Consider the following 11099-nt stretch of genomic DNA (forward strand, 5'->3'; position numbering starts at 1 on the left):
GGCGGCGGCGGGGAAGGGGAGGAGGAGGAGGGCTAGCGGCAAGGGGTGGCGGCGCCGTCCGTGTCGCCCGCGGGAGGAGCGACGCGGGAGAACGATGCAATCCATGGCGGAGGAGATTATGTTGATGCTGCCGATGGCCCTTGTGGGCCGCGGCCAGTGTGCCTTCAAGCCTTGGGACACCTACCCCTGCCTCCTCGACATCCACGTCCACGCCGCCGGTGCCGCAGCAGAGACCCTACTCATCGCCCAGACCAAGGCATACGACAGAAGCCCTGAGACAAACATAGTTTGATGTAATCCATGGCAGATGACATCCTCTTGATGCTGATGCAGACGTCGCTCATGGGTTTCGGCCACTGTGTCTTCACGCCATGGCGCGGTATCAAAACCGACCTCTTCTTTCCCAACATCAATGCACACGCCGCCAACGTCGTCTCCGGGGCCGGCGTCATAGCAGAGGCCATCCTCATCTCGAAGAGCCAGGCGTCCGGAAGGAGCCCCAAGAGGACGGTGTCCAATGTCTCCATGCATGGGAAAAATAATTCCATGCATATACCGTCCTGGCCAGCAGCAGCAGGTAGCTTTGTACAGCTCCTACAGCTCTACAACTATTTCCTCTGACTTGCCGCCGGCCACCCCTATCAGCAATTCAGCATACATGCACTGTCGTCTCTCCATCATAGCATCATGCATGCCCTTGTGCTACATCCGGCAGGATATATAATTATATATACAATCTTGCATCTCCATCACTCATGTTTGTTTTGTACGATTTTTATTGGTTCCACTGATTTTTTCATTCGAAGGGGATCGTACAAGGTCGGAAGTAGCCCCTGTGATTGTTTTGCAGAATTTGAATATATGTCAGATTTCATTTCACTTCAGGCATGCTGTTCCCGACTCTGTATGTCATGGATTGATCCTAAGTGATACATGTGGTTGCCACTGTTGTTGTTCTCCTACTTATGTCTTCGGGGTTCCACTATTGTTTCACACACAATCATGTAGCGACATAAAGGACAGGAAATAAGAAGCGACTGTTTTGAACAGACGCACTATCTGAATTTCTAGATAGCTATATGCTTGCTATCTCCATCTCTCATGTTTATCCAGCTTAGGAACCATGTCATTTATATTCGGGTGTGTTAACTACTCCTATAAGAAACGGTGGAAGAGTTTGCTGTATCGGCCAGCGGGACTCATACATGTATATATAGGCGATCAGGAATACAGGAGGTGCACGTCGGTTTAGATTGACTTGGCTCATAAGAAACTATACAGAGACGAAGCCGTATCTATCCAATCTAACGTACATAATTACAACACGTAAATACGACAAGTCCTTGCCCTACACGTACAGGATTACAGGTTTTCCAACATCCCCTTTCAATCATAACTTATCTAAGTTGAGATTGCGCCTAAAAGCTTCTTGCTGCCTCACTGTCAAAGATTTTGTAAACCCATCTGCAACTTGATCTCCTGTCAGTATAAACCGAATGTTTTGTAACTTATTTGCTACTATTTCTCTAACAAAGTGATAGTCCACTTCAATACGCTTAGTTCTAGCATGAAACACAGGATTTGCTGACAGATAAGTGGCACCAAGATTATCACACCACAATGTTGCTGCTCGTGATTGGCTAATACTAAGTTCCTTTAGCAATGATTGTACCCGAATTACCTCTGTTGTTGCATTTGCCAAGGACTTATATTCCACTTCTGTGCTGGATCTAGATACCGTGGGCTATTTTCGTGCAGTCCATGAAACAAGGTTGCATCCAAAAAACATAGCAAAACCTCCAGTAGACCTTCTGTCATCAGGGCAGCCTACCCAATCAGCATCAGAGAAAGCACTAACAAGAGATGAATCTGACATCGTAAGTTTTATCCCAACAGAAGATGTATATCTGAGATACCTAATGATTCTCTTCACTGCTGACCAATGAACTGTGGTGGGAGCATGTAAAAACCGACACACCTTATTTACTGAGAATGATATATCAGGTCTAGTTAGTGTTAAATATTGCAACGCACCAACTATGCTCCTGTACCTGGTAGAATCTTCTCCCCCAAGTAGCTCGCCTTCTGTCAAGGACAATTTCTCTGAAGTAAATAACGGTGTAGAGACTGTCTTAATGCCAGCTCTCTTTATTATGTCTGCAATATATTTTCCTTGAGACAAAATAATTCCATTGTGTATTGATGTCACCTCTATTCCGAAGAAGTAATGCAAGTCTCCAAGATCCTTTAGTGAGAAATCTCCACGCAAATCACAGAGTAATGCTTCGACTGCCTTTGAGCATGAGCTTGTGACAATAATATCATCAACATAAATAAGAGGAAATATGGTTATTCAATTTCTGCTATAGAAGAACAGAGAAGATTAGGCCATACCGCACACCCAAAAACTCGCAAAAACGAGTAATCGGGTTTGGCATGTAGAAGTCCATTGGTGTTTGAAAATTAATGACTTTGCTAGGAAGTCTTTTAATAAGATAGACGGCCGTAAGAAAAGCCTCATCCCAAAATTTAAGTGGCATGGATGCGTGAGCTAGAAGTGATAGGCCAACTTCAACTATTTGACGATGTTTGCGTTCAGCTGAGCCATTCTGCTGGTGAGCATAGGGATATGATACATGATGGGTGAACTCGTGTGCCATGACTCTGACAAGATTTATAGTACATCTTAAATTTAAACTGCTCATTATTTATATTTATTGAGTGAGATGGTTTGAAACATACCCTCAAGAGCAGAACTATATTTCTTTTTGTAGAAAAACTTGGAATGTTTTTGTGCTCGCATCTCGTTCGGAAGTACAATATCATGCAATACCCAAGTAAGGTAGTTTTTCAGTTCTTTTTTAATAAGAGTTTTTTCATTTCTTTTTTAATAAGAGTTTTTTCATTTCTTTTTTGAATAAGAGTTCCATTCAGTCTTCATAGGTTGAAACCTGGTTTTTTAGTATACTAGTGGTGGACTGGTGGTTGGTTACAAAGTGATATTAATTATGTGCATTGAAAAGAGTAACACGATTGAAGGGAGGAAAATTCAATAGAGGGAAACTACATTATGCATTTCTGATCTGTAATAAATAAGAGATAACTTGTTGGTCTTGTTGTGAGGCCTAACTTCTAGGTATTCATTCAAAACGATCTCAATGTGCTGCATAGACCAATCAATAAGACATCGATCTTATCTTTGTTGGGATCAAATTCTATTGGATGGGTAGATATCTTGCTAGGTTTTCTTAAGATTCAGTAGCCCAAGAGCAATGTACTGTTCTCACCAATTTAAAAATGAAGTATGCCGTGGGGAGTGGATGTACAACAAACTGATCTGAAATAAAGAAACAACAATCTTTGGGTGACAATGAGATTCATGACGGAGACTCCGTGCAGATTGTCTTTCCTTTCCATTTGTTTCTTCATCTAACCTACATGAATAGATTATATGTTTATGTTGAATTATGTGGATCGTCGAGATGACCGCACCTACATAAATGTTTTTTTATTAACATATGGATGCCTCGTGACCCGAAATATATTTGGTTAAAATATTTTCCTATGAAAGTTTCTATACTATATAAGAAAGTTCGTCTGAAATATTTGAGGCCTTAGCCTCTTCAGTGTCGTCACCCGACGAGCTCCACATGCAGAGGAGGCGTCTCCATGGGTTCCCCGAGGTGAGCGCGATGCCAATGCTCAAATTATCTTTTTAGTTAATGCATGAGTGGTAATCATGCAAAGTACAGTGTATTACTATTCCCTTATGAGCAAATTTTATCTTGCTCTCAGGAACAACAAGATACATTTGATTTGGTTGCCGATGAGTTATCAATTCCTCGAAATAGACTACAATCCATGGTGGCCGTTGAGGTTAGTAATTAGTGCATCCTACTCATATCAACACTCTGGTGCTAGCAGGCTGCTGATGGCATGTTGTTTGGATGTTTCTTTTAAGACTTTGTTTGACAAATACAAAATAATTATTACAAAATATACTAATTCCATGTGAAGCTCCACAACATAAATTTGCAATGTGTAGATAGAAGATGAAATCATAAGCAGCAATGCAACATAGGATAGTTTGCCTGTAGATTGAGGTGTCTCCGGACAGATGTGAGGAAGTTGTTTACCTTCCAGTGAGAAATAATAGATTTGTGTGAGTTTCCACTCGAAAAAGTATCTAGAATAGGATTAGTATCTTTTAATCCTGTCAAATCGGTGTATTGATACTGTTCATAATCATGGCGCACTTGTACTTTTTGCACAAATCTTCACTTTGGAACTTATAAAAGATATAAAACCTTTGGATCTAAGTGTTAATGCAATGAAAAGGACTGTTTCAGGCATATTGGGTCTACTTCCTTCTGATAAGTGAGAGATGCAACAAAGTTCGAACACTATGGTACGTTTCAGTTTGTCAGGGGCTTCATAGCGCCCCGCACTATGGCAACAAAGTCCGAACACTTTTTACAGTATAGTTCGGCACCCCGAATTTAGCACTATATGCATTGGCTCCGAATCATGTCTTTGGTCAATAGTTGGGTTGCCCGGCTCCTGTGCTTGCTACCTTACGTTCCGCTATATCGGCTAAGGTAGTAAAGGGAGCACTACTGCGATTGTGCCCTGGTTTACCCAAAGGACCACCTTAGTAGAGAAAGCCGAAAACTGACTGTTATGATGCGGCGAGAGCCTGTCAGCTCTTCGGAGGTTTCAAATCGTTAGAGATTTTTTCCGCATTACGCGAAAGACTGGTACTTACCCGAGCAGGCGCTTATAGCATTCTAGTTCGGATACTAGGGGTTGCGCCCACATTTTTATTGTCAAACTCCTATGGCTAAGTGAGAGTGCTAAAGCCGCATAGTCTGATTGCTTGGTTCGTTGCGCTAAACACCTCCTTAAAGTACCAAACAATTGGATCAAGAGTGTTTAGATTCCATCCCGAACACCCCCGTACTACCTACGTGGGAGCAGAAGCCGACGACTGGCCAACTCTCAGATTTCATACAAAACGGCCGCACAGGAGGTAAATTTTTTTTAAACATAACAAAAAATATATTATATAACAACTTTGTTTCATCATACAAGGCAGAGACAACATGAATGTATTCATTCAAAGATAATGTCTTTCGCGCATTGCGTCGCCACAATGCGAGACCCCTCCAGGACGTCTTCAAAATATCGCTCGGGTATGCGGTGCTCCTTGCCCTCAGGCGGCCCTTCTGTCACAGGCTTCACGGCGTCCATCTTCGCCCACCAGACCTTGACGGGGGCGAAGGCCATGAGCGCGCCCTCGATGCAGACTGACCGCTTGATGACGTCCAGCCGAGGACAAGCGTTCACCAGCCGCTTCACGAGGCCGAAGTGGCTGCTGGGTATAGCTTCGGCAGGCCACAGCCAGATTATTAAATCCTTCATGGCCGGTTCGGCCACCCTATGCAGCTCGACCAGCTGTTTTAGCTGATCGGTGAAGGGCACTGGATGTTCTGGCGCAAGGTATTGCGACCAGAAAAGCTTCTCCGTTGAGCTCCCTTCTTCGGCTCGGAAGAACTCCGCAGCGTCTGACACACTGCACGGCAGATCTGCAAACGCCCCTGGAGAACTCTGAATCTGGTTTAGTAAGACATACTTCTCCTTCACATACTTGCTTTGCACACTAAACGCCTTACCCGCCGCGATCTTCTTGGCCTCCTGGATCTCCTGGAGGGTGCCCTGGGCCTCAACCCGGGCTTCTTCCACGCTTTCGCGAGCCTTGGCAAGTTCGGCCTCTCGAGCCGAAACATCGCACTCCAAGGCCTCGCATTTGTTCACAACGTCCTGGAGCTCTTGCTGGACCTCGTTAACCCTGGCCTTGAGCTTCTTACGGGCGGCTTGCTCCTTGGCAGCTTTCTCCTCGGCTTCGGCCAGGGCCTTTTTTAGGGCATCGACCTCGATCGTCGCTCCTACACATATCGTAACACTACGGTCAATACGCATCATTTATTCTTTCCAAATATATAGCGAATCATTAGATACCTTGTTGGTCTTCTAGCTGCTTCCTTGCATGGCCGAGCTCCTCGTCGGCCCGCTCCAGTCTCTGCCTTAGTCCGGAGACATCAGCAGAATGAGAGGTCGTGGCCAGCAGTGCTTTCCGAACACCGGGCAGTATCTCAGGGGCTACTGTCTACATTGGGATTTTCTCTTTTGCGTCGCTTACCTCAAAACCTGTCAGCAGGCCGCTGCAGGCACTACAAAAAAAAGACACATCTGTGACATTTTGGGCCAAACGAAAAAAAATTCTGTCATACTTATGACACTTCTATGACGATAATTGTGACAAAACCCGGTATCATCATAGATGTGGTAGGATCCTACTTCTATGACAAAAAATCATGACAGAAAATGGGCTTTTAGTCCTGGGCGGGCCGGAGACGTAGCTGCATGACATTCTTTGGGCTGTCTATGACGGAAAAAACCGTGGTAGAAGCGAGGGCGGGGTAAATATCGGGGTGTTCCCGGTTACGGTGGGTGGTCAGGGCCGAGCGATGCACGGAGGTTTGCTCGTTTCTCTCGTACACGCACGCATGTGGGTGCGAGATGTTGGGCTCTAACTGAACCCGAGCGAGGCATTCGCCTACTGAACCCGAGCGATTGCACTGTAGGCTACGCGTTACTGAACCCGATCGAGCGATTCCTTCGCTACTGCTGCTAACTGAAGCCGATCGATGCTGCCTCTGGATGAACAGTGAGTGTTGCTGGGGGGGTTTGGATGAACAGTTCCCGGTGGGGGTGGATGAACAGGACCCCGTGGTGTTGCCTCTGGATGAATAGGACCCCGATCGATCGAGCCGGTTGGGGCTGGATGAACAGGACCCCGTGGAGGGCTGGATGAACAGGGCGACCCCGTGGAGGGCTGGATGAATAGTAGACGGCGGTGGGCTGGATGAAAAGTAGCCCGTGGAGGGGTGGTTGAACAGGAGCCCGTGGAGAGGGCTGGTTCAACAGTAGCCGGTGGAGTAGCGTGCGGTGGAGGCTGGATGAACGGGAGCCTGATACGTCTTCAACGTATCTATAATTTTTATTGTTCCATGCTATATTATATTCTGTTTTGGATGTTAATGGGCTTTATTATACACTTTTATATTATTTTTGGGACTAACCTATTAACCGGAGGCCCAGCCCAAATTGCTGTTTTTTGCCTATTTCAGTGTTTTTCAGAAAAGAATATCAAACGGAGTCCAAACGGAATGAAACCTTCGGGAACGTGATTTTCGGAACAAACATGATCCAGAGGACTTGGAGTCCACGTCAAGAAATCAACCAGGAGAGCACGAGGCAGGGGGGCGTGCCTACCCCCCTGGGCGCGCCCTCCACCCTCATGGGGCCCACGTTGCTCCACCGACGTACTTCTTCCTCCTATATATGCCTACGTACCCCCAAACTATACCCGTGAGATCCCATCTTGTGTTCTTTTTCGGCGCTCCGCCGGAGGGGGCATTGATCACGGAGGGCTTGTACATGAACACCATAGCCTCTCCGATGATGTGTGAGTAGTTTACCTCAGACCTTTGGGTCCATAGTTATTAGCTAGATGGCTGCTACCTCTTGAGCACTGCGTTGGTTTTCCCTTGAAGAGGAAAGGGTGATGCAGCAGAGTAGCGTAAGTATTTTCCTCAGTTTTTGAGAACCAAGGTATCAATCCAGTAGGAGGCTACGCGCGAGTCCCTCGCACCTACATAATACAAATAAATCCTCGCAACCAACGCGATAAGGGGTTGTCAATCCCTTCACGGTCACTTACGAGAGTGAGATCTAATAGATATGATAGGATAATATTTTTGGTATTTTTATGATAAAGATGCAAAGTAAAGTAAGAGCAAAGTAAAAAAGCAAAGATAATAACAAAGTGTTGGAAGATTAATTTGATGAAGATAGACTCGGGGGCCATAGGTTTCACTAGTGGCTTCTCTCAAAAGCATAAGTATTTTACGGTGGGTGAACGAATTACTGTTGAGCAATTGACAGAATTGAGCATAGTTATGAGAATATCTAGGTATGATCATGTATATAGGCATCACGTCCGAGACAAGTAGACCGACTCCTGCCTGCATCTACTACTATTACTCCACTCATCGACCGCTATCCAGCAAGCATCTAGAGTATTAAGTTTATGAAAACAGAGTAACGCCTTAAGCAAGATGACATGATGTAGAGGGATAAATTCATGCAATATGATCAAAACCCCATCTTGTTATCCTCGATGGCAACAATACAATACGTGCCTTGCTGCCCCTACTGTCACTGGGAAAGGACACCGCAAGATTGAACCCAAAGCTAAGAACTTCTCCCATTGCAAGAAAGATCAATCTAGTAGGCCAAACCAAACTGATAATTCGAAGAGACTTGCAAAGATAACCAATCATACATAAAAGAATTCAGAGAAGATTCAAATATTGTTCATAGATAATCTTGATCATAAACCCACAATTCATCGGTCTCAACAAACACACCGCAAAAAGAAGATTACATCGAATAGATCTCCACGCGAGAGGTGGAGAACATTGTATTGAGATCCAAAAAGAGAGAAGAAGCCATCTAGCTACTAACTATGGACCCGAAGGTCTGAGGTAAACTACTCACACTTCATCGGAGAGGCTATGGTGTTGATGTAGAAGCCCTCCGTGATGGATGCCCCCTCCGGCGGAGCTCCAGAACAGGCCCCAAGATGGGATCTCGTGGGTACAGAATGTTGCAGCGGTGGAATTAGGTTTTTGGCTCCGTATCTGATCGTTTGGGGGTACGTAGGTATATATAGGAGGAAGAAGTACGTCGGTGGAGCAATGTAGGGCCCACGAGTGTGGAGGGTGCGCCCTGGGGGGGTGGGCGCGCCCCCTACCTCGTGGCCTCCTGGAAGCTTCTCTTACGTAGGGTCCAAGTCTCCTGGATCACGTTCGTTCCAAAAATCACGCTCCCGAAGGTTTCATTCCGTTTGGATTCCGTTTGATATTCTTTTTCTGCAAAACTCTGAAATTGGCAAAAAACAGCAATTCTGGGCTGGGCCGCCGGTTTATAGGTTAGTCCCAAAAATAATATAAAAGTGGATAATAAAGCCCAATATTGTCCATAACAGTAGATAATATAGCATGGAGCAATCAAAAATTATAGATACGTTGGAGACGTATCAAGCATCCCCAAGCTTAATTCCTGCTTGTCCTCGAGTAGGTAAATGATAAAAACAGAATTTTTGATGCGGAGTGCTACTTGGCATAATTTCAATGTAATTCTTCTTAATTGTGGTATGAATATTCAGATCTAAAAGATTCAATATAAAAGTTCATATTGACATAAAAATAATAATACTTCAAGCATACTAACTAAGCAATTATGTCTTCTCAAAATAACATGGCCAAAGAAAGTTCATCCCTACAAAATCATATAGTTTAGTCATGCTCCATTTTCGTCACACAAGAATGCTCTCATCATGCACAATCCCGATGACAAGCCAAGCAATTGTTTCATACTTTAGTAATCTCAAACTTATAAACTTTCACGCAATATATGAGCGCGAGCCATGGACATAGCACTATGGGTGGAATAGAATATGATGATGGGGTTATGTGGAGAAGACAAAAAAGGAGAAAGTCTCACATCAACGAGGCTAATCAATGAGCTATGGAGATGCCCATCGATTGATGTTAATGCAAGGAGTAGGGATTGCCATGCAACGGATGCACTAGAGCTATAAATGTATGAAAGCTCAACAAAAGAAACTAAGTGGGTGTGCATCCAACTTGCTTGCTCACGAAGACCTAGGGCACTTGAGGAGGCCCATTGTTGGAATATACAAGCCATGTTCTATAATGAAAAATTCCCAGTAGTATATGAAAGTGACAAAACAAAAGACTCTCTATCATGAAGATTATGGTGCTACTTTGAAGCACAAGTGTGGAAAAAGGATAATAGCATTGCCCCTTTTTATTTCCTTTTTTTGGGCCTTTTTTTGGCCTTTTTCTTTTTTTGGGACAATGCTCTTTTAAATGATGATCATCACACTTCTATTTATTTACAACTCAATGATTACAACTCGATACTAGAACAAAGTATGACTCTATATGAATGCCTCCGGCGGTGTACCTGGATATGCAATGAATCAAGAGTGACATGTATGAAAGAATTATGAACGGTGGCTTTGCCACAAATACTATGTCAACTACATGATCATGCTAAGCAATATGAAAATGATGAATGTGTCATGATAAACGGAATGGTGGAAAGTTGCATGGCAATATATCTCAGAATGGCTATGGAAATGCCATAATAGGTAGGTATGGTGGCTGTTTTGAGAAAGATATAAGGAGGTTTATGTGTGAAAGAGCATATCATATCACGGGGTTTGGATGCACCGGTGAAGTTTGCACCAACTCTCAATGTGAGAAAGGGCAATGCACGGTACCGAAGAGGCTAGCAATGATGGAAGGGTGAGAGTGCGTATAATCCATGGACTCAACATTAGTCATAAAGAACTCACACACTTATTGCAAAAATCTACAAGTCATCAAAAACCAAGCACTACGCGCATGCTCCTAGCACTACTGGAATCAGCTAATTTGCCATCTGCCAGCTCTTTGCCGTCTGCTAGCTGACGGCAAAGAAGCTCTTTGCCGTCCGCCAGCTCTTTGCCATCAGCTACCCAAAAGCAGACGGCAAAGAAGCTCTTTGCCGTCCGCCAGCTCTTTGCCGTCGGCCAGCTGACGGCAAAGAATCTTTGCCGTCCGCTGGCGGACGGCAAAGAGTGAGGTGGCCCCCACCCCCCGCCCGTTTTTGAAAAACTTAACGGGCCACCTCTTTGCCGTCCGCTAGCGGACGGCAAAGAGGCAAAAAAGCGGACGGCAAAGGGGGGCGGACGGCAAAGAGCCTACTACCTAACGGCCCGTACCCCCGCCCGTTACTCGCTTCTTCCCTCTCCCTCCCACGCCGCCGTTTCTCTCCTCCCACGCCGCCGCCCGCCGCGCGCCGCCGCCGCCCCGTCGCCCCCGCCGCCCCGGCTCGCCGCCGCCCCGGGGCCCCGTCGCCCTCACCGCCCCGGCCCCCCGCCGCCCCCCGCGCCCCCCGCCCCC

Source organism: Triticum aestivum, chromosome 7D (genome assembly GCF_018294505.1).
Source record: "Triticum aestivum cultivar Chinese Spring chromosome 7D, IWGSC CS RefSeq v2.1, whole genome shotgun sequence".
NCBI lineage: Eukaryota > Viridiplantae > Streptophyta > Magnoliopsida > Poales > Poaceae > Triticum > Triticum aestivum.